This window comes from Lissotriton helveticus, chromosome 4_1 (assembly GCF_964261635.1).
Source record: "Lissotriton helveticus chromosome 4_1, aLisHel1.1, whole genome shotgun sequence".
Classification (NCBI taxonomy): domain Eukaryota; kingdom Metazoa; phylum Chordata; class Amphibia; order Caudata; family Salamandridae; genus Lissotriton; species Lissotriton helveticus.
Window position 1 is genome coordinate 1627039140 of NC_136063.1, and position 24721 is coordinate 1627063860.

The window sequence follows — 24721 nt, forward strand, 5'->3', positions numbered from 1 at the left end:
TCCACTTGCAAGGCCATCACGGCCATCACATATAGTATATCCTCAAATGTTGAGATGGATGTAGTTGTTTCATCTATGCGTAATCAAGAGAGAGAGGTAGGACCAGAAAGCTAGTCCATGTCCCCGGTTAATATATGATTAAATCAAAAAGAGACTAGCTCAAGTTACTTTAGGGGAGGGGGAAGACTCTGGTATGTTTTGTCACGGAGTGTGAACACCCAGCAGGTGTGTTCAAAAAGCCCTCACCCACCAACCTAGTTGGTGGCATGCTTCATCATCGGGCCCACCCAGTGGCACCTAGCGTGCCCCGGGTGTGCTTCAACGCCTGACTACAGCGGAGCTGGTATTTTACTGAGTGTGCGGTGAAGATAGTTAAGGAGGTGATGTTAAAACGGCTGAACGGTGGTCCCAGTACCCGAAGGTAAAATTAGACTTTAATACCTGGGCCTCCGTCAGCGGTTAAAAATAAGGCAAGGGGATGTAAGGGGCGAGTTACGACCTCTCACATCCAATGGGTCAACATGTTTCAGCCAGTGCCTTATGACTAGACTGGCTTTCTTCAGGACCTAAAATAAGTGAGTGCAAATTACCTAGTGGGGGTGTAGGGGAGACTATGTGTCTACACGCCCTAAAGTGTATCTACGTGTGATACAGTACTTCTGGGTTGAGCCTGCTCTGGACCTGTAGTGTATGCGAAGGAGGCACTACAGGTCCAGAGCAGGCTCAACCCAGAAGTACTGGTCAAGCCTTTGCCACCTCCCAACCTTGAGGTCAGACTGAGCAAATAACTTGCGTGGTCTTGAGAAGGGAATCCCCCTCTCACACGTAGATACACTTTAGGGCGTGTAGACACATAGTCTCCCCTACACCCCCACTAGGTAATTTGCACTCACTTATTTTAGGTCCTGAAGAAAGCCAGTCTAGTCATAAGGCACTGGCTGAAACATGTTGACCCATTGGATGTGAGAGGTCGTAACTCGCCCCTTACATCCCCTTGCCTTATTTTTAACCGCTGACGGAGGCCCAGGTATTAAAGTCTAATTTTACCTTCGGGTACTGGGACCACCGTTCAGCCGTTTTAACATCACCTCCTTAACTATCTTCACCGCACACTCAGTAAAATACCAGCTCCGCTGTAGTCAGGCGTTGAAGCACACCCGGGGCACGCTAGGTGCCACTGGGTGGGCCCGATGATGAAGCATGCCACCAACTAGGTTGGTGGGTGAGGGCTTTTTGAACACACCTGCTGGGTGTTCACACTCCGTGACAAAACATACCAGAGTCTTCCCCCTCCCCTAAAGTAACTTGAGCTAGTCTCTTTTTGATTTAATCGTTGTTTCATCTATCTCATTAGCTTTTCTTGGATGGTTTGCTAAATATTCTTTTTGTTTTAATTTCCTTGAAAATGTATTTGTATCTATTCTAATGTTGGCAAGCCTCTAAATTTGCCTCTGGACAAACTGATAAGACTTTGTTTATTACCCTATATTGATCTTCTGTAAGAATTTTAGAAGAGAGATCAATGACCAATTTCTCATTTTCATTATTTATTGATTTCTTTCTCCTTATTTTTTCTTTCCTTCTCCTTGCCTATTTATATCTCCAATGGGTATTTATAGTTAGCAGCAGGGTTAACCAGGTGCACTACTGTAGATGAGAATTAGATTTTGTAAAGTTGTACGGTGCTCCGGGGTATCACTCTCTGACGTGGAGTGTGAATAACAATACTAAAGGGGCTGCACACCCACCAACGTGGGATGTGTCCCCCAGGCTCCGTTAATTGGCCTTCGACAATGAAGGTTTCTTCAAAGTAATCAAAAATATAGAAACAAAGTCTCTATGATGAAAAGCTTTGTTTTTAATTCATCTCGTTGTCATCATAAGGTTTGTGCTTTTATGTATGTCGGTTCATCCATACACAATTTTTAAACAATTTCACATTCCCAATACATTTTGGCAATGTGATTGCCTTCTTCCGGGGATAATTCTGCAACAAAGGAAATTACAATACACTCAGCATAGCAAACGATGTATAATCAGCTCAATATGTTAAACTTAAAACAAATTTGTGAACAACGATATCATAAATTTATAATCGTCAAACAGTGCTGTTCGTAATGGTTTTGAAAAAAAACAGTGCTGTTCGTGAGTCAATATCATGTGTCTTCATGCGCTTGTAGGAGCCTGGTAAGTGAATTGGTAGGTGAATGATGGGATTTCTAATGGCCGGAAACGTGTATTCATTAAAAACTTGTGCTCATTACAAAAGAAGAAATATAAACAACGAAGCCTGTGTGGCTTGTGTGTAAGATAAGTGTGAAATATACAAAAGTGCTTCTAAGTAAAAGTTTAGATAATAGCACATCGCCTACAAAAACCGCGTGCTCTTAGATTCAATTCCCAAGAAATTGCAATGATATATTTAACGGGCTCATTAAGTCCCGACCACGATGTGTAAATGTTTGTTAATGTGTCATACATTCTGTAAACAGAAAGGTGAAAAGGCCGGTATCGGCAATATGTGGCGTGGGCTTACCGCGGTGATCTGTATTTCTCCACTCCGTCTGTGTACCGGAAGTGGAGGGCGTGACCTAGGAAGTTGTTTTATCGTAGCGCGTTACTAAGCAACGTTGAAGTCTGTATCGAGGTGTGCTCGTAAATTGATAACTAAATGCCGGTCCTATTCGGGGGCATATAAATGTGAGGAATATGTTACGTGTTGGCTGAAAGTGGATGTGCTGAAAGTGCCGAGGGTATGTGTGGTCACTCCAAACGGCTAATAAATTATAATGCGAAAAAATGTTCACAGGCCCGCTGAGGCTTTGTTACGAAAATATTCAATAAAATACATAACTATAAACACCATGTAATGACTCACATATCTGACTGTAATCCATAACAAAAAATTATGAGTGTACATTGAAAATAGACTCAAGCTGACCGCCACTACATGGACAAAGGATTAAATGAGTATCATAGATAACAGCTGAATTCTGAATACTGGCCAGGGTAGGAAATCCAATAGTTTTCTCTTTGTAAAAGAGTGTTGTGATTGTCTTTTCCTTCCACTTTTGTCACGTTTTCCAGAATACAAAAACGCATTTGGCTAATGTTATGTCCTGCTTCAATGAAATGTTGTGCTACAGTCGATTTTAGTTGCTTTGTTCTGATGTTTGATTTGTGTTCATTAAGTCTGATTTTTATCTTTCTCTCAGTTAGCCCCACATAAGTTTTTCCACAAGGGCATTTTAACATGTACACCACATTGGAGGTGTCACACGTGGCTGTAACTCTGATCTTAATCTTATGTCCCTTCATTGGATGATCGATGGTGGTACCTTTAATGATGCTGTGGCAATGATTGTAATTTCAGCACGGAAGGGTTCCTTTTTGTTTGATGGACTTATGTTCAGAATGTTTGATCAGTTCTCCAAGATTCTTCGCCCTGGTATATGCAAAGATCGGGTCTGCGTCAAAAATATGGTTAAAGTCCTGTTCTATTCTGAGGATCTCCCAATGTTTCTTAATGATGCTTTTGTATCTCTTACTAACCGTGGAATATTTAGAGACAATTGTAATGGATTCTTTGGTGGTAGGTTGTCGAGTCGATAATAATTGCGTTCGTGTCTTCCCTGCACAACGTTGTTTTGCCTGTTCGAGAATATGATTAGGGTAACCACGTTCTTGGAATCTTAATGACATGTTCTGTGTTTGCATTGATAAAGTTTCAGGATCCGAGACTATCCTTTTGGTTCTTATAAGTTGACTGTACGGTAAATCATCTTTGAGTGGTTGTGGATGAAAGCTTGTGTAATGCAACATATTGTTTCTATCCGTGTTTTTTCTGAATAGATCCGTTTTGAAACCTGTCAGGGTTTTTATTATTTTGACGTCCAAAAACGCGATGGATTCTTCTTGAATTTCATGAGTGAATTGTATACGGGAATCTATGTCATTCAATTTGATTAGTTCCGTTTCTAGAGTTTCTTTTGAACCTTGCCAGAGTATGAAAATGTCATCAATGAACCTTACAAACATTTTTAGATGATTCTTCCAAATGGGTTTGTTAAGTATGTTTTCTTCCTCGAATCTACTCATAAAAATATTCGCATAGGCCGGAGCTGCTGAATTTCCCATTGATGTGCCTGTTTTTTGTTGATACCACTCGTTGTTCCAAGTAAAATAGCTATGAAATAGCGTGAATTCCAAAAGTTCCATTAGAAAGATTTTGAAATCTTCCTGAAGATCTGTTCTTAACAAGCAATGTTCACTAGCTTCAATACCCATTGAGTGAGGGATAGAAGTGTACAATGAAGTGACATCCACTGTGCACAAAAGTGTAAGGTCGTAATTTTCCAGGGTAATGTCATTAAGCTTGTTGAGGAAGTCTGTGGTGTCTTTAATGTATGTCTGTCTAGACATAACTATCGGTTGTAAATATTTGTCCAGGAATTTACCCACAGGTTCGTGAATACTTCCGCAAGTGGAAACTATAGGTCTGCAAGGTGGCTTCTCAAGATTTTTATGAATCTTAGGGACCAAAAAAACCAAGGGCTTTTGGTGTGTTGTTGTGAAAGGTATTTTTTGGTTTTGTCATTGATAATCCCTTTATGCGAAGCTTTTTGTAGAATAGTGTCAAGTATTTCCTTGAACTGGATAGTGGGGTTAGCTTCTAGTTTCAAATATGTGTCTAAATCCGAGAGGTGAAGAGATGCCTGTGCGTTGTAATGGATGGTACATTTTTTCGCATTATAGTTTATTAGCCGTTTGGAGTGACCACACATATCCTCGGCACTTTCAGCACATCCACTTTCAGCCAGCACGTAACATATTCCTCACATTTATATGCCCCCGAATAGGACCGGCATTTAATTATCGTTTTACGAGCACACCTCGATACAGACTTCAACGTTGCTTAGTAACGGGCTATGATAAAACAACTTCCTAGGTCGTGCCCACCACTTCCGGTTCACGGACGGAGTGGAGAAATACAGATCACCGCGGTAAGCCCACGCCACATATTGCCGATACCGGCCTTTTCACCTTTCTGTTTAAAGAATGTATGACACATTAACAAACATTTACACATCGTGGTCGGGGCTTAAAGAGCCCGTTAAATATATCATTTCAATTTCTTGGGAATTGAATCTAAGAGCACACGGTTTTTGTAGGCGATGTGCTATTATCTAAACTTTTACTTAGAAGCACTTTTGTATATTTCACACTTATCTTACACACAAGCCACACAGGCTTCGTTGTTTATATTTCGTCTTTTGTAATGAGCACGAGTTTTTAATGAATGCACGTTTCCGGCCGTTAGAAACCCCATCATTCACCTAACAATTCACTTACCAGGCTCCTACAAGCGCATGCAGACACATGAAATTGACTCACGAACAGCACTGTTTGACGATTATAAATTTATGATATCGTTGTTCACAAATTTGTTTTAAGTTTAACATATTGAGCTGATTATACAGTTTGCTATGCTGAGTGCATAGTAATTTCCTTTGTTGCAGAATTATCCCCGGAAGAAGGGAATCACATTGCCGAAATGCATTGGGAATGTGAAATTGTTTAAAAATTGTGTATGGATGAACCGACATACATAAAAGCACAAACCTTATGATGACAACGAGTTGAATTAAAAATTAAGATTTTCATCATAGAGATTTTGTTTCTATATTTTTGATTACTTTGAAGAAACCTTCCTTTTCGAAGGACAATTAACGGAGCCTGGGGGACACATCCCACATTGGTGGGTGTGCAGCCCCTTTAGTATTTACAGTTAGCACCACACAGCGTTTCAATGGGAAATGGAGATTTTGGTTAATTTTGGCACCATTTGGTGAATCTTTAAGAAACTTTCCCAAAAAGGATCCTCCACTTCAGCTTCATCATTGAAAGTTTTTGATAGATCTGTCAAGTGGGGGCGGAGAAAAAGGGGGAGGGGGGGTCACAAATGCATTTTCCCATGCAGTTTTCAAAAAGAAAATTAGACACAGACACAGCCACAGCCAAAATGGCTGAATGGAATTACATTAAATTCAACAGAAAGCTATATGTTGGTCCAGAAAGTGTGCTTTATGTGATTTGGTGTAAATCTGTTTAAAGATTTTTGAAAAACAAAGGTTTCAAATGTATGCATATTTCATGTGTCAGGATGCGTGGATAGGACACATCTAAAGATAAGATCTGATCGGCTGCCCCACAACAACAAAGATGCAGTGGCAGCTATTTTAGGGCTTGCGGTCTCAGTTTCTGGTCCTGCTAAACTTATTTTTAAATTTTATTTTTAAATTACACTAAGGTGGGCAAGATAGGGTACCCGCACTCCCTAGACCTGGAGGTACCATGGATCTGCCAATTAGATTTTTAAGAACCTTGGTGGGTCAGGACCTGGGAGATTGGAATAAACATTTTGTTTAGGGGAGGGGGCATATTCAGGCCCCAGGGATCTCATTCCCTGCGATGATTCACTTATTACAGTAAGGGGGTATATAACCCCCTCCCAAAGTCTCTGTAAAGCCACAGGGATTCCACCCCCAGCCCTGATTGCTTTTTTGGGAGAGGGGGCATTCAGGCCCCCTTTCCAAGCCTCTGTAAGGCCAAGGGGGCTACATCTCCTGGGGTTGAATACATTTTTGGGGAAGGGCATGTGGCTCCCCTCCCAAAGCCTCAGAGACGCCCCAGGAGCCAGTATTGTTTTTATAGAGATAGAGTGTTGCGCTCCCTTCCTGTGCCATACAATGGCCTTGGCGCCCAAACAATGCAGTGTCATGTAACAATTATGTTCCTGGCTCATGAGTGTGTGGACAGGGAATACAAATTTAATTGGCATGTAACATACAATATCCTGAGGAAACAAGAGACTAAATCCAAACATGGATTAATGTGAACTGATAATTGTCTAATGCATATCCTTAGTTAAAGATGAAAGACCTCACCCACTGACCTGGTGGCATGCTTAATCATATCCCCAGAGATGTAGATTAATACCCATAAATGCAGGGGAACTCAGTGTGTGAGAAACCACTATGAAATGGCGCTTGTTTGGGTGAGGTGTACATCTAAAATAGGGGTAAGCTGATCCCTTATGAGTGGGTACAGAGATGAGAATCACTGTTAAAAATTCCTAGTACATGGAACTATTTAGCCTTCATTGTTGTCACTTAAAAGATATATAAATGGTCGATATGTTTCATCCCAAAACTGCCCACCATGAAAGGTCCAGGTGGGCTTTCTTCAGGACCTACATAACACTTTGTACTCTGTACCAATAAAATATTTTTGGATTCTGGTGATGTGGTAGAGCTTACATTTAGCCTCAATTTTAGCTTTTCCTTATAACATGCCATCTTTTTCTGATAGTAGTTTGCACAAGTTTTACCCTAATAAGAGAAAATGCCATGTACGCAGTCACCCTGTAGTCTGCACAAATAGTTCCATGGTCACACATATTAGAATGTGATGCCCTTGCTATATATTTGTGTTCCTAGGAGGCAACTCTTTCCTTCCAGACTGATCTGCACGTCCAGCACAGTATGATAAAGATGGTGTTTTATTTTTTAAACTGCTTCCATGCTGAATTCGGTGAGAGGCATTTTGCACCGAAGATTTCATGGAGCCTACTGTGACTGAGATGCAGCTCTGCAGTCCCCGACCTTCATCGTGAGAAGAGAAAGAAGATAGCCGTGCAAGAGAAGAGTGAGGGCCTGCACACTAAGATGGTGTGCATTTGTTAATGAGCCCTGAGGCCAGCTTCCTGACACATTACATCAAGGTACGGGAATAGACCATTCCAACAGATCAAGCTGAAGAGTAGTCCTGATATCCTCTAACTAGTATAGAGGTACTAGTGTTAGATAGGAGAAACATTAGAAACAATTAACATGGTTGAATTGTTTGTGTTTTTCACAATTCTAATAATGCCTTTAACAATATGTTTCATCTGCTTAATAATCGCAGTTCATGCATTATTTACAAGGATTAGATCTTTTCAATAAATATTTGAAAATGTATTCTTGTGTATTTTGTTTGTGACACCTTGGGTATGCAAACGTGACAAATAAAATGGATAGATCTGTTTCCACTAATTGCTTGCGAATCAGAGTGCTGATGTTCCTTGATATCAATAAGCTCCATAACTCTGGAAGGTTCAGGCGTTGGATGTGATACTGTGAGCCAGCCAAAAAAACAACATTTACTGATGATATGAGTTGACTCAGTCTCTATATTGAGAAGTTTTGTTGACCTTATACACAATCCTACAACATTTGTAGGAAATGTATAACAGTGGCAGGGCAGGAGCACCACAATGCATTTTGTTTGTATAGGGCTGCTGGGAGCACAGCAGTCTCCCAAGGTACATTAAAAACACAGTAAGTCTCCTGGTTCATTGAATGCATGAACTCAGAAGAGCTTACCATATATTTTCTTAAGCTTTCTAAACTGGAGCTGTATTCTCTTAAAGAGTGAGCGGCAAACTCCGCTTCATGGATGGAGTTAGCCGAGTTTTACCACTCTGCGCCTCCGTTTATGGCACCATTTTTGCCAAAGCTCCGACACTGCCACATAGAGGAGTTTATTAACACTACCACCCACAAAGAACTGGCCAGACGCAATCACGCTGTAGGCAGCAGTGCTGGCTTCTCGCCATTGTCAAGGAAATCAGACGTCGGCAGAGGACAACCACTTAGGTTTCCATTATGTCATGTGACTCACATCACCTCCAGGTGCAGGACACAGGATCAGGAGCAGCCGCTGGAGTGAAGCAGAATGGCGAGAAGAAAATGCGAGTGCTGCCTGCGGGCGGACACATGACCGAGCCTCCTCCTGCAGCTGCCACTGTCAAAGCCGGACCCGAGGGACCCTCTTGCATCCTCAATGGATAGAAAAGGTAAGGAGGATCCCAACTACTACTGCCTCCTCTAAGTCCCCGCACCGGAGCCTCCTAACAGATCCAGAATTGGATAGCGTCCTCGCCTCAGCAGTCCCTGCATCCCTGGGGCAGGACATACAGAAGCTGGCAGGACATACAGAAGCTGCCCAGATTAGTGGTACACTGCTCCATTCAGAGATCCCAGTGTCTCTGGATTAGCAGTTTCCTCAATACTCGCTATTATTATCCTTACCGCACTAAATGCTACAGGAGGAGCAGGTAACTCGCCTGCTAGCGGAACTCCACATAGCGATGCAGAATGTTTTTTCCACTTCGTGGAGTTCTATGCAGCATGGCTACAAAAACTCTGCCAGGGCCGGAAGCTCTTCAGCTGGAGTGCAGGGACCCCCTCCCCCTTCTTGTGGTTGGTTCTATGGTACCCTTTGTGGCCTGAAATTTAAAAAAAAAGGCTCAAACACCTTTATTTTATTCTTTACATGCTCTATTGAAAGATTGTGACAGTAACAGTTATTACATATTGCAATGTGTGAATTGATGAAATATACATTTAATTATTGTTATTGGTGTCTTTTGTGACAAACAATTCCTTAAGGAGTCCGAGGGGTATTTATATAGATCAGGTCAGCCCCCCACTCATTAGAACCAAACACATATAAGGACCTGGCCTAAAACTAGAACCGCTGCAAGTGAACCTAATATCAATCGATAGCTGCCACAATATTATTTGCAGCTAAAGTGGTGTAAATTCCAATGTCTGTCTGAATAGGTCCCAGGTTCTATGTGGAAATGATTAAAACATGTTCCCAAGGTGTGCAAGCCCACTTGAACTAACCAAGAAAATTAATAGTGCCAGTGAGTCCCAGATAGTGGCGGAAAAAATGTGAGAAATGGTATGGAGTGTCGCACGGAAACAACACCATGGGAGTCTAACTGGTTGGTACTCACCAGTGGACTCAGGTACTCATCATCAGCACATCCATACCGTGAAGGAAAGTAAGAACAAACAATGTATAATAGTGATAGCAAAGTGCACGTGTGCAATAGTATCAATAGTGAGTATACTAGTTGCATGTGCTAAAGTGATACAGTGAACACTAAGACTGACCCCATAAAGGAGATCCTCTCGACTGGGGACCCCTTTATGTGTTAAAAACGAGCTACAACCAACACAAGCTAGCCACCTTTATTCTCTGCTGTGTGTTTGCTCACATTAAAATGGACACTCTGTTGCCTCCTTGTATCATAGAGGGCCAACATGTTTCATTGCCGGTAGATTTAAAGGCAATTTCTTCAGGGCGTGGGTCAGTCCCACCACTTTATTGTTCCTTCACACTCGTGTGTAAACCTGGGGAACAGATTTAAAAATTGCAGACAGCACAGTTAGAATCACACACTAGCAACCCTCCTGTGGTACAGATAAAATACTGGACCATTGGACATTCAACCATGTACAACATATTTACCGCTTGGGTGCTCATTCTAAGCATACCGGTGACCTCCTTTTCTTTAGTGTCACTGTTGCGGTTCTCTCCCCTACTACTATGGTTAGCCGGGAAGAAAGCATATATGTGTGAATTTCGGTTTATCCATATCCAGAGTTTGTAATATGGCACTATTAAAAACCCAAAATAAACGTTTTTGCCTTGGACTGATTAGCCTGTGGAGCCTGATAGGCTCACTTTTACACTCGGTCATTATCCCATATGTCACGCTCACTCAAAGTTGTAATTGCATGAGTGTTCGCCGACCCATTATTCGAGCGGGCCTCCCTCATCTCCCCCAGTTCTATCCCAATGTCCCTACGAGATGGTTGGCGGGGATATTGAAAGTTAAGGGATGAGGGCCGGTGATTCTAACCGGTAAAAATCTATTAGATTTTTTTACCCTATAAATTCGGCAGCTATCAAGATGCCGGTATCCCACCCCCTGTTCCTTACCCGGGGCTCACTGGTGCCGCACCTTCGCTTGTCCACATTGTCGCCGCCGCTATTGTGTCTTTTTAACAGGCAACGCGGCGCGAGAATGTAGTGCTCGGCGCCTCCCCTGGGTGTTTACACGGAAGTCCCGCCTCCGGCTTCCTGTTAGTTACCCGAGGGGATTTCAAGACTGGAATGGGCGCCATCTTGACGGTGTGCAAAATAGCTGGCTGAAAGTAGGGATTTATTGGCTAGACTACATAACCAAGTTAGTTCAAAGACTAGGAATCCAGAGTTTAATCTCTTATGCACAACGTATTAATATTTAGTAAATTCTGACTGCCGTGGCGTTGTCCCACGGTAAAAAGTGTGCCCAAACTACAATATTGCCATAATGCGAATTACACCTACATAATTGTTCTTACATATTTCCAAGCTTACACCACCATCCACAACACCATGTACTACCCATTGTTGGCCATCACTCATTACTATGTGTGTTAGAGTTGCCTAATATGAAGGTGGGAGCTATCTATGGGGGCCAAGGCTGGATATTGGTTTGTGGGCTGATCCTATGTGGGAAAATAGTTAATAACCAATTGGATTCCATTCAATGGTATCATTGAGCCCTCCTGGTAGATCCAACATGCTTCCTTGGTGGCTAGTCTGATGTCCATGTTGAATTTGTCCCCATTCACCTTTTCCAAAATGGTCCATTTGAAACTTTTGTAATGATGGTCCTGTTGTGCAAAATGTTGGACCAATTTGGTTGTCAGTTTTCTAGCTTTCAAAGTACTGAGGTGTTCCTGCATTCTGATTTTTACTTTGCGAGTAGTGAGACCTATATAATGGAGTTGGCACAGGGCATGTAAGTCTGTATACAACGTTAGTTGTATTACAATTACTGAGACTGTTTAAGTACCAAATCTTTCCATTGTTCAATGTCACCTGTTTCACTGATTCGGTTAGTTCACATACCGAGCATCCCCCGCAAGGATAATGCCCTTTAGGTAGATCCGTATCTCTGCTGGTGATGGTAGGGCGCGTGTGGACCAATTAATCCCGAAGATTGCAGGAACGTTTAAAAGCAAATCTAGGAGGTGGTGTTTTGATGTTAGCAGTGTCAAGAATGTGCCAATGCTTCCTAATGATCCCCCGGATTTTGGTGGACAGAGGATCATAGGTAGTAACTACAGGGATGCATTTATTGGTATCACGTCTATTCCTTTCCAGAAGGGCTGGTCTAGGGGTGTTAAGAGCTCTCTTTTAGCATGTTTGATCACTTTCCTAGGGTATGCCCGCTGCTCAAGTTTCGCCACCAAGTCATCTGATTGATCCACAAATTTTTCGACCTCGGAGCAGTTCCTGCGTTAACGCAAGAACTGTCCCACCGGCAAATTGTCACGGAGCGGACGGGGGTGAAATGAGTTGAAGTGCAACAGCGAATTTTTGTCTGTTGGCTTCTGATGAACAGTCGTCATAATTTTCTTCTCTCGTACGTAAATATCCAAGTCTAGATAGACCGCCGTGTCTTTACTTTAAGTCCACCTAAATTTGAGACATGGATCCAGATTATTGAGCCAGTTAAGGAATTTCAGGAGGTCATCTTCGGAGCTATTCCAGATGCATAAAATGTCATCTATGAACCGCTTCCAAAGGCCAATATTGGCCAGGAAGGGGTTCACAGCATCATAGACAAAGTGGGTTTCAAATTGCCCCACATAGATATAGGCAAGAGGTTCCTGATATCTGTAGGTAAAGCTGATCCTTGTAAGCAAAAAACATTTTTGTAAGTGCTAGCTCTGTGCACTGTAATACAAAGGTTTGGGGGACGTCATAGAACCATTCGCATTCCCCCAGGGCCCCTGCTGCTGCCACCAGCGTGGCTTCCTGGGGGATGCTGGTGTATAATAATTCAACGTCGATCGTAACCAAGAGTTGTTGCTGGGGATCGAAGTCCATGGTATCCAGAATGTTAAGGATATCAGTGGTATCTTGGATGTAGGAGGCTTGTGACATGATGCACTCCCTAAGAAAAAAATCCGAGAACTGAGAAAGCGGCTCAAGTACTGACTGATTGTCAGAGACTATCGGGGGCCCCGGCGGAGGCCTCTGAACCTTGTGAATTTTGGGCACAATGTAAAACGCTGGTGCCCGCGGTTTGGTGTTGATCAGAAAATCCGCTTCTTTGCTTGTAAGCCACTTCTTTTCTTTGGCTTCGGCCACCATAGCTCCTATAAGATTTTTTAACTCAGGAGTGGGGTCATGTTCTAACGGGTGGTAATTCTGGCGGACTCCCAAAAACTTGGCTATTTCTGCCTCATAGTCCCTGGTGTTCATAACCACCACTGCTCCCCCTTATCGGCGGGCTTGATGGTGAAGGATCCGTTGTTTTGGAGACTTTTTATGGCTGTCCAGTCAGATTTTGTCATATTGGTGTGCATGTACGCTGGTTGGGTCTGTTCCAATTGCCGAATGTCTGCAAGCACTTTTTGTTTGAACACCAATACTTCAGGGCCCACCATATTGTTGATTGGGCAGAATATAGTGCCATATTACAAACTCTGGATATGGATAAACCGAAATTCACACATATATGCGTTCTTCCCGGCAGGCTAACCACAGTAATAGGGGAGAGAACCGCAACAGTGACACTAAAGAAAAGGAGGTCACCGGTATGCTTAGAATGAGCACCCAAGCGGTAAATATGTTGTACATGGTTGAATGTCCAATGGCCCTGTATTTTATCTGTACCACAGGAGGGTTGCCAGTGTGTGATTCTAACTGTGCTGTCTGCAATTTTTAAATCTGTTCCCCAGGTTTACACATGAGTGTGAAGTAACAATAGAGTGGTGGGACTGACCCACGCCCTGAAGAAATTGCCTTTAAATCTACCGGCAATGAAACATGTTGGCCCTCTATGATACAAGGAGGCAACAGAGTGTCCTTTTAATGTGAGCAAACCCACAGCAGGGAATAAAGGTGGCTAGCTAGTGTTGGTTGTAGCTCGTTTTTAACACATAAAGGGGTCCCCAGTCGAGAGGATCTCCTTTATGGGGTCAGTCTTAGTGTTCACAGTATCACTTTAGCACATGCAACTAGTATACTCACTATTGATACTATTGCACACGTGCACTTTGCTATCACTGTTATACATTGTTTGTTCTTACTTTCCTTCACGGTATGGATGTGCTGATGATGAGAACCTGAGTCCACTGGTGAGTACCAACCAGTTAGACTCCCATGGCGTTGTTTCCGTGAGGCACTCCATACCATTTCTCACATTTTTCCCGCCACTATCTGGGACTCACTGGCACTATTAATTTTCTTGGTTAGTTCACGTGGGGTTGCACACCTTGGGAACATGTTTTAATCATTTCCACATAGAACCTGGGACCTATTCAGACAGACATTGGAATTTACACCACTTTAGCTGCACATATTATTGTGCCAGCTATCGATTGATATTAGGTTCACGTGCAGTGGTTCTAGTTTTAGGCCAGGTCCTTATTTGTGTTTGGTCTTTTGTGACAAAGCCAATAGGTCTGCTTTATATATGTTGATGTGCTGACTCCTTGATAAAGTTAATAATCTGCCGGTTTATTATATTTTGATGTTCTGACACTTGGACAAACCTAGTAGGACCACCTTCCTGTTAAGGGCACCGTTTATAATTTTACATGGCATAGTCAGCCGTGTGTGTCGGCAGAGGGTAGGTTGGCGCAGGCCCTGTGCCCAGCCCATGCTGCACACAGCCATAGACCTTGCTCAGCTGTGGGTTGGGTGCCAGTGTAGGTTGGGCATAGGACCTGGCTACAGGCCTGGCCCTTGTACCAATCCCACACATTACATGGCCAAAGACCATGTGCAGCTGGGGGTTGGGCACCGCGGGGACCCCGCACCCATTCCCCCTTCTGCACATAGCAATGGATGCAATGGACATCTTACTCTATGCTAAAAAACTTAGAAATTTACTGACAAACTAGAGGTTAAAGATATGTTAAATAGATGTAATAACATCTTACTTTAAATAAAAAAAACTCATCAATTAACTGAAAAGTACAAAGGTTAAAGAGACGTTAGTTATAGTTAGGTGAAAATGCCAGTTATAAACTACCATGTCTTCCCCCAATAGTCTCACCCCTAGAAAAATCTATAGTTCATTTGTTTGGATACTAAATATCTCACCCTTACCTTTTAAAGCTCAGTTGCTGGGGTAAGAAGCTTTATTTGGGGATTAACTGTTGCACAATTGTGCAGGCTGTGTAAGGAGGACTTATCTGACTCAGCCTAGCATTGCGTTATTAGTAGCACCACTTTGGCAAATGGGCACAAGCTAAATTAATATTTTGTTTCATTGTTGACCAAAGGGAATGCACAGCACATTTTGAAGTAAGATATTTCTGTTCTTTTTACAGTGCGGTACATGTGTCATTCCTTTTACCCGTATCGTCAGAATGGCTACATTACAGAAGAAAGAATCATTGCGTTCCACACAAGTTATTGGGCCTGGAACCCATAAGTGCAGTCTACTGGGACTCCTCTGGGTTCTTTTAAATATTTAATAATAGGGCATAATCCTTTAAACAAGTCTTGGTGCGATTTGTGCTTTGAGCTGCCATCTTATGGGAGAGTTCATGTTCGGTGTCAGACGGCAGATGATAGACCCTGAAGAGAATAGGCCAGTTCACAAGACATCAGGTTGCTCTGAGTAGAAGAATGAGTTGAGTTGGAGTCTCCACAAGTGTTAGAAACATATCCCTATACACTGGCTAGAAGAACATTCCCATTTTTGACAAAGGGAAGAAAGGTAGTCCCAAGGATATAGTCGCAATATGGGCCAATACTTTTGAGTCATGGTTTTTAACGTTGGGTGTTTGGGATATTTATAGCGCTCATATAGGAAAACACTTGTTTGTAAATTCCAACGTAGTTTCCTTGGGTGCTTGCAATCCAGATGGGAGAAGAGAACACCCTACTTCTCTCTAAACAATCCTATGATTTAACAGTATTTCCAATAACGTTCGCAGCACACCACTTATCACATTCTATATCTAATAATAATTTTTACAAAAACATAAGACAATCCATTGTGGAGTGGTGTGGCTCACTGGTTAGAGGCGGCAGACCCGGGAGCAGAGGACGGCCCGGGACCAGGGTTCAATTCCCGACACGGCAGGGTCTTGGACCAGGGTCAACGGACTCGATAATTATCACCTCGGTGCCTACTCTAACTAGGGATCACACTCGGAAAATCTGGGCATTAGCTTGCCTCATCTCCACAACGGCCCCCCACATACGCCGGGGATGCTTGGTTTCACCTTGGAGATACCCAGTAGGGACCATCTCACAGGGAAAGCCAGGACGGGTTCTCCAGTGGTCTACAGCGCAGAGATACTCCTTCGGGAGTCGATTCTAGCGCTTTAGAAACCCACAATCAATCAATCAATCAATCGTTGGGCTCCTGATGATTTCTTCTTTCTTTTGAATTATTTTCCACACCAATACCTTATGTCATGCCAACGCGTTTTGCTGTGGTTAAGGTAACCCAACGGCTTCCTCAGGGCTGGAAATGATACAAGAAGCGCTTTTACAATATCATCTTCCAAGCGCTACATACATTATTAACAGGCCCACAAATAGCCAACAATCCTGTGCATCTAATGCTGTAAAACTCTGTGAAGCATGCAAGAGATTGACAGATATAACTCCTTGTTTTTCATTGGTTAAGAGTCATTAAACGTTACAACATTATATACTTTGGTCAGTTCGAAAATCCTTAAATATTCATTTCGCTATATAATGGGTTAAACTAAGATCAGATCAGGTGTAAGTGACCAACCGTAATCCAATACCAGCTGAGACCACTGTGTCATTTAAGTTTACATCACCTGTGTGCAAAAAAGCAAATAAAACTACATCTAAAGATGTAGTTACCTCAACTTTGCGTTATTTCGTGGTACCTGGTATGAAAACTAGATTTGTTTGAAACACCATTAGAACCTGACAGACCAGGCAAGGCTAGATTCATTGCGCATTTGTTCGGTAATTAAAATATTAACAAGACGATTCCCTACCTCCTTGGGAATAATAGTTATCTTCCAGTCAAGGATTTCTCTCTGAAGGTTTTCTTGGAGTACACCAGTATCTGTGCTATAAAGTAAACAGGTTTTGTACTCCCATCAGTACATTTCCAATCAACAAGCTCTACATAATATCACAATCAAGCATGCATTACCGCCCCATGGCCGGTCTTACCTGTAAGTTACCGTAACCACAGCGAAACGCGTTGGCATGACATAAGGGATTGGAGTTGAAAATAATTAAAAAGAAAGAAGAAATCATCAGGAGCCCAATGGATTGTCTTATGTTTTTGTCAAAATTATTGTTAGATATAGAATGTGATAAGTGGTGTGCTGCGAACACTATTGGAAATACTGTTCAATCCTAGGATTGTTTAGAGAGAAGTAAGGCGTTCTCTTCCCCCATCTGGATTGCAAGCACCCAAAGAAACTACGTTGGAATTTACAAACGAGTGTGTTGCTATATGAGCGCTATAAATCTCCCAAACACCCAACGTTAGAGACCATTGAGTTTACGGAGGGCTGCTCTGTAGGCACTTAATGATCACAGATATCATATACATTCAAAATGAGTGACAATTTTGATAGGGATAGAATGGCAGCAGAACTTTTTGACAATCTGTGCAGCGGAAGTACTGTAACTCAAGCAATTAAGAGTGGTGTGCAACAAAAGGATGAGGCACTACGAAGTAAATGTATTAAATTGGAAAGACTAAAGTGGTCTGAAATGTCTAAATGGTGGGATGGAGCAACCCTGAAGCAGTATGTTAAACTTAACAGAGTACCAAGGGGACTTCGCTCACAAATCATGCCCAAGTATGACGACCTCGATGAGGATTTGTTAGGGGTATGGGAGAAAGAACTAACCTCTAGCTCAATTAAACTGATGGATATTCTATTCGAAAACGCAGAGAGGAAGGTAGCGAAATTCCAAGCTGAGATCGCCAAGTTAGAAGGGAAAATTGCTGCCCAGAATATGCCTGACCCCACGGCCAAGAATTATGAGATCTTAAAGGGGTTGCTGAATAATCACCAAAATGACATAAAGCAAAGAAAAGCGCATAAGCATAAACGCGATGAGATTGACTACAGTAGTGGGAGAGTTTTCACATTTTCTAAAAGATATGATTATCTCATGCAAACTGACAAGAATAAACAACTACAGGAACCTGTATCCTCCAGCTCGAGCAACACCTCCTTGAGTACTATTCCAACTAGCAGTAGTGACATGGAGGGGGCATCTAGCTCAGCAGTAAGACAATTACACCCTTTAGAGAATTCCTTCTTCTTACAAGAAGTGAACAGGATAAAAAGAGGAAATCGCAAACAGGCGAAACACACAGGACCCATAAGAAAACAAGAAGGGGAAAGAAAAGGGGGAGCAGTAGGGGATCGGGCAGGAATGAAAACGAGATCGTGGGACAAGAAGGAGTAGACAAACAAACAGATAAGGAGGTTAAAGTGGTGAATCTATCAACAATATCACTTTCACAGCATATGACTGGATTACTGAAGAAGGGCTTGGGTTTTTGCCCAAATGTAAGGGGCAATTTATGTGACACTAAAATCGATCTATTCAAATACATTAGACGATTGAAATTGAAAAAATATTTTGCTCAGAATCTGAAGCAAAATAAAGATAATGCTTTGCAATCATGTAGTATAGTGTATAATTCATCTACTATAAATGATATTCAGGATACGGTTGCCCTGCTTTCTATAACAGAGTTAGAGGAGGACCCTATAGCAGTGGCAAGGGTCTTAGAGGATCTAGAGATTAGACCAGACTTATCAGTGTCTAGTGGTTTAAAAAATAAGTCCTGATGGTCACTGAATCTCACAAGTGGCAGCAATATAGACATTTTTCATAAACTAGTCATCTCTGATCTGGATGCCAATGACAAAAAGGCATTCCCAGGAGGTTACATCAAGGACAATTTGACACAGCATGAAAGAAATGCTTTGAAGGACTTGATGAGTAATACAGATTTGATTATCAGAAAAGAAGACAAAGGGGGGAACATAGTGGTGAAGAATAGGAGAGATTATGAATAAGAGATATTATTATTATTATTATTATTAAAAATTTTTGTAGAGCGCGTAGTCACCCTGAGGTATCCCAGCGCTGAGGAACCCTACACCAGTGGGGGCTGGGGGTGAAAAGAAGGAGATACTGATAAAACAGAAAAACAAAAGCGGTAATAGACAGAGGCAAGTATTGAATCAGGGAGGTTTGAGTTTATGGGAACAGGTGGGGTTTGAGTCGTTTCCTGAATCTCAGGTAGTTCGATTCTTTCCGCAGATCTCGAGGGAGGGTACTCCATAGACGTGCTGTGTGGATCGAGAAACGTCTTCCACCCGTGCGTGCTTTCTTGAATCTGGGCACGGTGATGAGTGACTCTTTGTCCGATCTAAGAGACCTCGGGGGTTTGTAGGGTTGTATGAATTTCCTCAGAATAGGAGGGCCCTGATTCTGCAGTAGCCTATGGGCCAGGCTTAGGGCTTTGAATGTTACTCGTTCTTTCACTGGGAGCCAGTGAAGGAGTTTCAGGGCAGGTTTGGCTGAAGCTCTGGCGGGAGTATGCGTGAGGATCCGGGCGGCCGCGTTTTGGATTTTCTGCAATTTGTTTAATGTTGCTTCGGGGGCGCCCAGGTATATAGCGTTGCTATAGTCAATCCTGGACAATATGAGGCCCTGGATGAGGAGTCTTTGCGATGTGGGTGGAAGAAGGGGCAGGATCTTTCTCATCGATTTGAGTAGCCCGAAGCATGTGCCTGCTACTTTTTTGGCCTGCGTGGAGAATGAAAGATCAGTTTCGATCCAAACTCCCAGGCTCTTTACTTCCTGTTTGGGAACAGGGGGGGGGGCCAGACAGGGTGGCCAGATGTTCAGAGGGAAGGAGAGTCCTTTCTGACCCAGGAGGAGAATGTCAGTTTTCGAACCATTCAGCTTAAGGGCTGAGTTGTTCATCCACCCTTGGATTTGAGTCAGGCAGTTGAATAGGTCCGCTGGCTGTCGACTGGGGTGGGAGAGGGAGACAACTAGTTGTGTGTCATCCGCATAGCTGACAATGCTCACTCCGAATGGGATGACGACCTCCTCCAAAGGGGACATGTAGATGTTAAACAATGTGGTGCTCAGGGAGGAGCCCTGAGGCACACCACATTGGAGGGGTGTGTCGGAGGAGCAGGTGTTGAGATATATACTCAATTAAGCAATGCATTGTGTTATGAGAGAGTGACTCAGAATCCTATGTTTACCCTCACAAATACTATTGATAACTATTTGAAAAAGTGGTTTGACAGTGGATTGTTGGTTGAGGATGAATATCTATACTTGAAAGTAAATCGCCCTAGGTACCCCTGTCTGTAAACTTTACCTAAGATTCACAAAGACCTCCCATTTCCACCAGGGAGGCCGATTGTGTTGGGCATTGGAGGCTCAACAGAGCATATGACACAATTTGTAGATTTTTTGGTAGCCAATTATGACTTATTTACCGTTGTATATCAAGGACACTTGTCACATTTTAAATATCTTGGGTGACATACAATGGGAAACAGGGATGACACTGGTAACTCTAGATGTAGTCATGTTGTATAAGAGGATAAGAAATGAGTTGGGATTGAAGGCACTAGACTATTTCCTATCAAAGAGACCAGCAAGTCACTGGGAGCATACACGAATGACGTTAGCCATGACAGAGCTAATTTTAGCACATAATTTCTTCCTATTCGAGGGGGAATGGTTTAGGCAAAAACAGGGTGTGGCCATGGGCTCGAGATTTTCACTGGCCTAGGCCAATGTATTCATGGGCTGGCTGGAGGAGAAGTTCATCTGGGGTCCAGGAGCTAGTGAAAGGAATGAATTTATCCTGTATTGGGGCAGATTCATAGATGATTGTATTAAGATTTGGACAGGAACAGAGGTGGCCCTAGAGGGATTTTAAGAATATCTGAACAGTAACAATATAAACATCAGGTTCACCACCAACCATATTATGACTGAAATAACTTTCTTGGATGTTGAACTGTATGTAAAGAATGGTTGTATTGAAAGTCGGATGTACTGGAAACCAACCTCATGCAACACGATTTTGCATGCTAAGAGCGCTCATCCATCTCACCAGGTGAAAGCTATTCCATTTTGAGAGATGTTAAGGGCGAGATGCAATTATAGTGAAGAACAACAGTTTAATTAATGCATTAGTGATATGACAAACGGAATATCAATCAGGCAAAAAATAGGGTGATGAGGACAGAACGCATCACAACCCTGAAACCTTTGAAGAAAACTATAAAAAATGAACAGCCCATTAGGTTGATTACAGACTACACCCCGGTGGGAAGCATTCTGTTACAAAGTATTAACAAGCATTGGAAAGTACTGAAAATGGAAAAAACTTTGGACAACTTTATGGGTGCACGACCAAAAATTACATTTAGAAGGGGACAGACTTTGGGATCTCTGCTGAGCCCAAGTTACCCATGGTCGGAGCAACCTACGACCTGGCTAGATGAGCACTCGAAAGGCTTCTTTAAATGTGGGTATTGTGACATGTTCAGGTGTGCCAAGGACAAAACGAGATTTCAGATCAATGATGGCAAAATGTATGATATAAGAATGAACATCACATGTAGCACTAAATATGTTATTTATATCATTGAATGTAAATGTTTGAAAAAATGTATGTAGGGAGCACAATACGCACGCTGAAAGAACGGATGAGTGAACATTTAAGAGCGATAAAGAACAATGATGTGAGGTACCCAATAGCAGAACATGTACATAACTGTATAATGCCGGATCAAAGCAAGAGTTTTAGATTCTACGGTATTGAACATGTAATCACTGACCCACGGGGTGGAAATTGGGAATTGAAACTGAGGAGACAGGAGGCAAGGTGGATCATGTGTTGAGGGCCGTGGGGGGGCGGCCTAAATTTTGATCAGGAGCTACAATATTTTCTTGGTGATTAAGTATAGTGCTCTGAGGTTAAGTTCCGATGGACTGAGGAACCTGAATTTGCGAAGGGAGAGGAGCGCTCCAGTTAATGGTATGAATGGATTTGAGTCAATCTACTTAAGTAACTGGATTCATGGTGTGAGTAGGATTGTTTGCGAGAACTGGGGGCTCACATAGCAGGTTATGGCATATCGAGCTATCATAAGAGGCAACTACTTAATTGAAATGAGATCGATGGAACATTTTACCTTGAAATCATAATAACCCGGCAGACAATGATATTTAATGAAACTATCTTACTTAATATAACTATAAATACCAACATTATTAACCATTTATATTATTGGTTATCTAGGCGATAGTAGCATCGAACTCCTAGCGCTCATATCTAGAATTTCTGTGCAATTATGGTAGGTATACAAATATCGAATGATGTGCTGCGGAAGAACAACTTGGGATGTATATTAATAGGGGCTAATAATCTATCATGACAACAATCGAGGATGTGTCTCAATATTGGCATTTATGGAGTAATGAGTAGAATTTGGCACATAGTTATGTTATCAGCCATTCAAAGATGGCGAATCTACGCTTATACTCGTAGTCCGCTTTCTATGATCACTCACGGATCACGTACTTATGTGAACCAGGAAGTGGGTGGAGATCGCCTGTACTCGAGTGAAGCAGTACGCTAACTTAAAGGTAAGAGGACGTAGTAGGACTTTTGATTACAGTATTTCAACTTTATGGATGCTTCAGTTAAATAATGGCAGTTCGTGTCTTATGATTTGGCAGGGGAAGACTGATTGAGTGGCAGGCGGCGGTGGAAGAACTATACTTTTTGATTGAGTTTGGCACGTTACCGGTAGGTTTTGGTGCATCGACTTTGTCTTGAGAGGAGCATAATCGAAGTATTAGAACGGGAGTTAATAGCTGTTTCCGTTGGTTACAGATAATTGGGAGTAACGCATAGCCTTTCATTGAAATCTACGGCGGCAGCCCTAAGATATTTTACACCGCACGCCATGATCTAGACTTAGAGGTAAGACCGGCCACGGGGCGGTAATGCACGCTTGATTGTGATATTATGTAGAGCTTGTTGATTGGAAATGTACTGATGGGAGTACCAAACCGGTTTCCTTTATAGCACGGATACTGGTGTACACAGTTTTACTTAAGAAAACCTACATAGAGAAATCCTTGACTGAAAGTTAACTATTATTCCCAAGGAGGTAGGGAATCGTCTTGTTAATATTTTAATTACTTAACAAATGCACAATGAATCTAGCCTTGCCTTGTCTGTCAGGTTCTAATGGTGTTTCAAACAAATCTCGTTTTCATACCAGGTACCACGAAATAACGCAAAGTTGATGTAACTACATCTTTGGATGTAGTTTTATTTGCTTTTTTGCACAAGGGCGATGTAATCTTTAATGACAGTGGTCTCAGCTGGTATTGGATTACGGTTGGTCACTTACACCCGATCTGATCTTAGTTAAACCCATTATATAGCGAAATGAATATTTAAGGATTGTAGAACTGACCAAAGTATATAATGTTGAAACGTTTAATGACTCTTAACCAATGAATAACAAGGAGTTATATCTGTCAATCTCATGCATGCTTCACAGAGTTTTACAGCATTAGATGCACAGGATTGTTGGCTATATGTGGGCTCTGTAATAATGTATGTAGCGCTTGGAAGATGATTTTGTAAAAGCCCTTCTTGTATCATTTCCAGCCCTGAGGAAACCGTTGGGTTACCTTAACCACAGCGAAATGCGTTGGCATGACATAAGGGATTGGAGCTGAAAATAATTAAAAAGATAGAAGAAATCATCAAGAGCCCAATGGATTGTCTTATGTTTTTGCAAAAATTATTGTTAGATATAGAATGTGATAAGTGGTGTGCTACAAACGTTATTGGAAATACTGTTAAATCATAGAATTGTTTAGAGAGAAGTAGGGTGTTCTCTTCTCCCATCTGGATTGCAAGCACCCAAGGAAACTACGTTGGAATTTACAAACAAGTGTATTCCTATATGAGCGCTATAAATCTCCCAAACACCCAACGGTAGATACCATTGAGTTTACGGAGGGCTGCTCTGTAGGCACTTTATGATCCCAGATATCATACACATTCAAAACTAGTGACAATTTTGATATGGATAGAATAGCAGCAGAACTTTTTGACAATCTGTGCAAAGGAAGTACTGTAACTCAAGCAATTAAGAGTGGTGTGCAACAAAAGGATGAGGGACCACAAAGTAAATGTATTAAATTGGAAAGACTAAAGAGGTCTAAAATGTCTAAATGGTGGGATGGAGCAACCCTGACGCAATATGTTAAACTTAACAGAGTACCAAGGGGTCTTTGCTCACAAATCATGCCCACGTATGATGACCTCAATGAGGATTTGTTAGGGGTATGGGAGAAAGAACTAACCTCTAACTCTATGAAACTCATGGATATTCTATTCGAAAACGTAGAGAGGAAGGTAGCAAAATTCCAACCTGAGTTTGCCCCATTAGAAGGGGAAATTGCAGCCCTGAATCTGCCTGACCCCATTTCCAAGAATTATGAGATCTTAAACGGGGTGCTGAATAATCACCAAAATAACAAAGCAAAGAAAAGCGCGTAAGCTTAAAGGCGATAAGATTGACTACAGAAGTGGGAGAGTTTTCACATTTTCTAAAAGATATGATTATCTCATGCAAACTGACAAGAATAAACAACGACAGAAACCTGTATCCTCCAGCTCGAGCAACACCTCCTTGAGTACTATTCCAACTAGCAGTAGTGACATGGAGGGGGCATCTAGCTCAGCAGTAAGACAATTACACCCTTTAGAGAA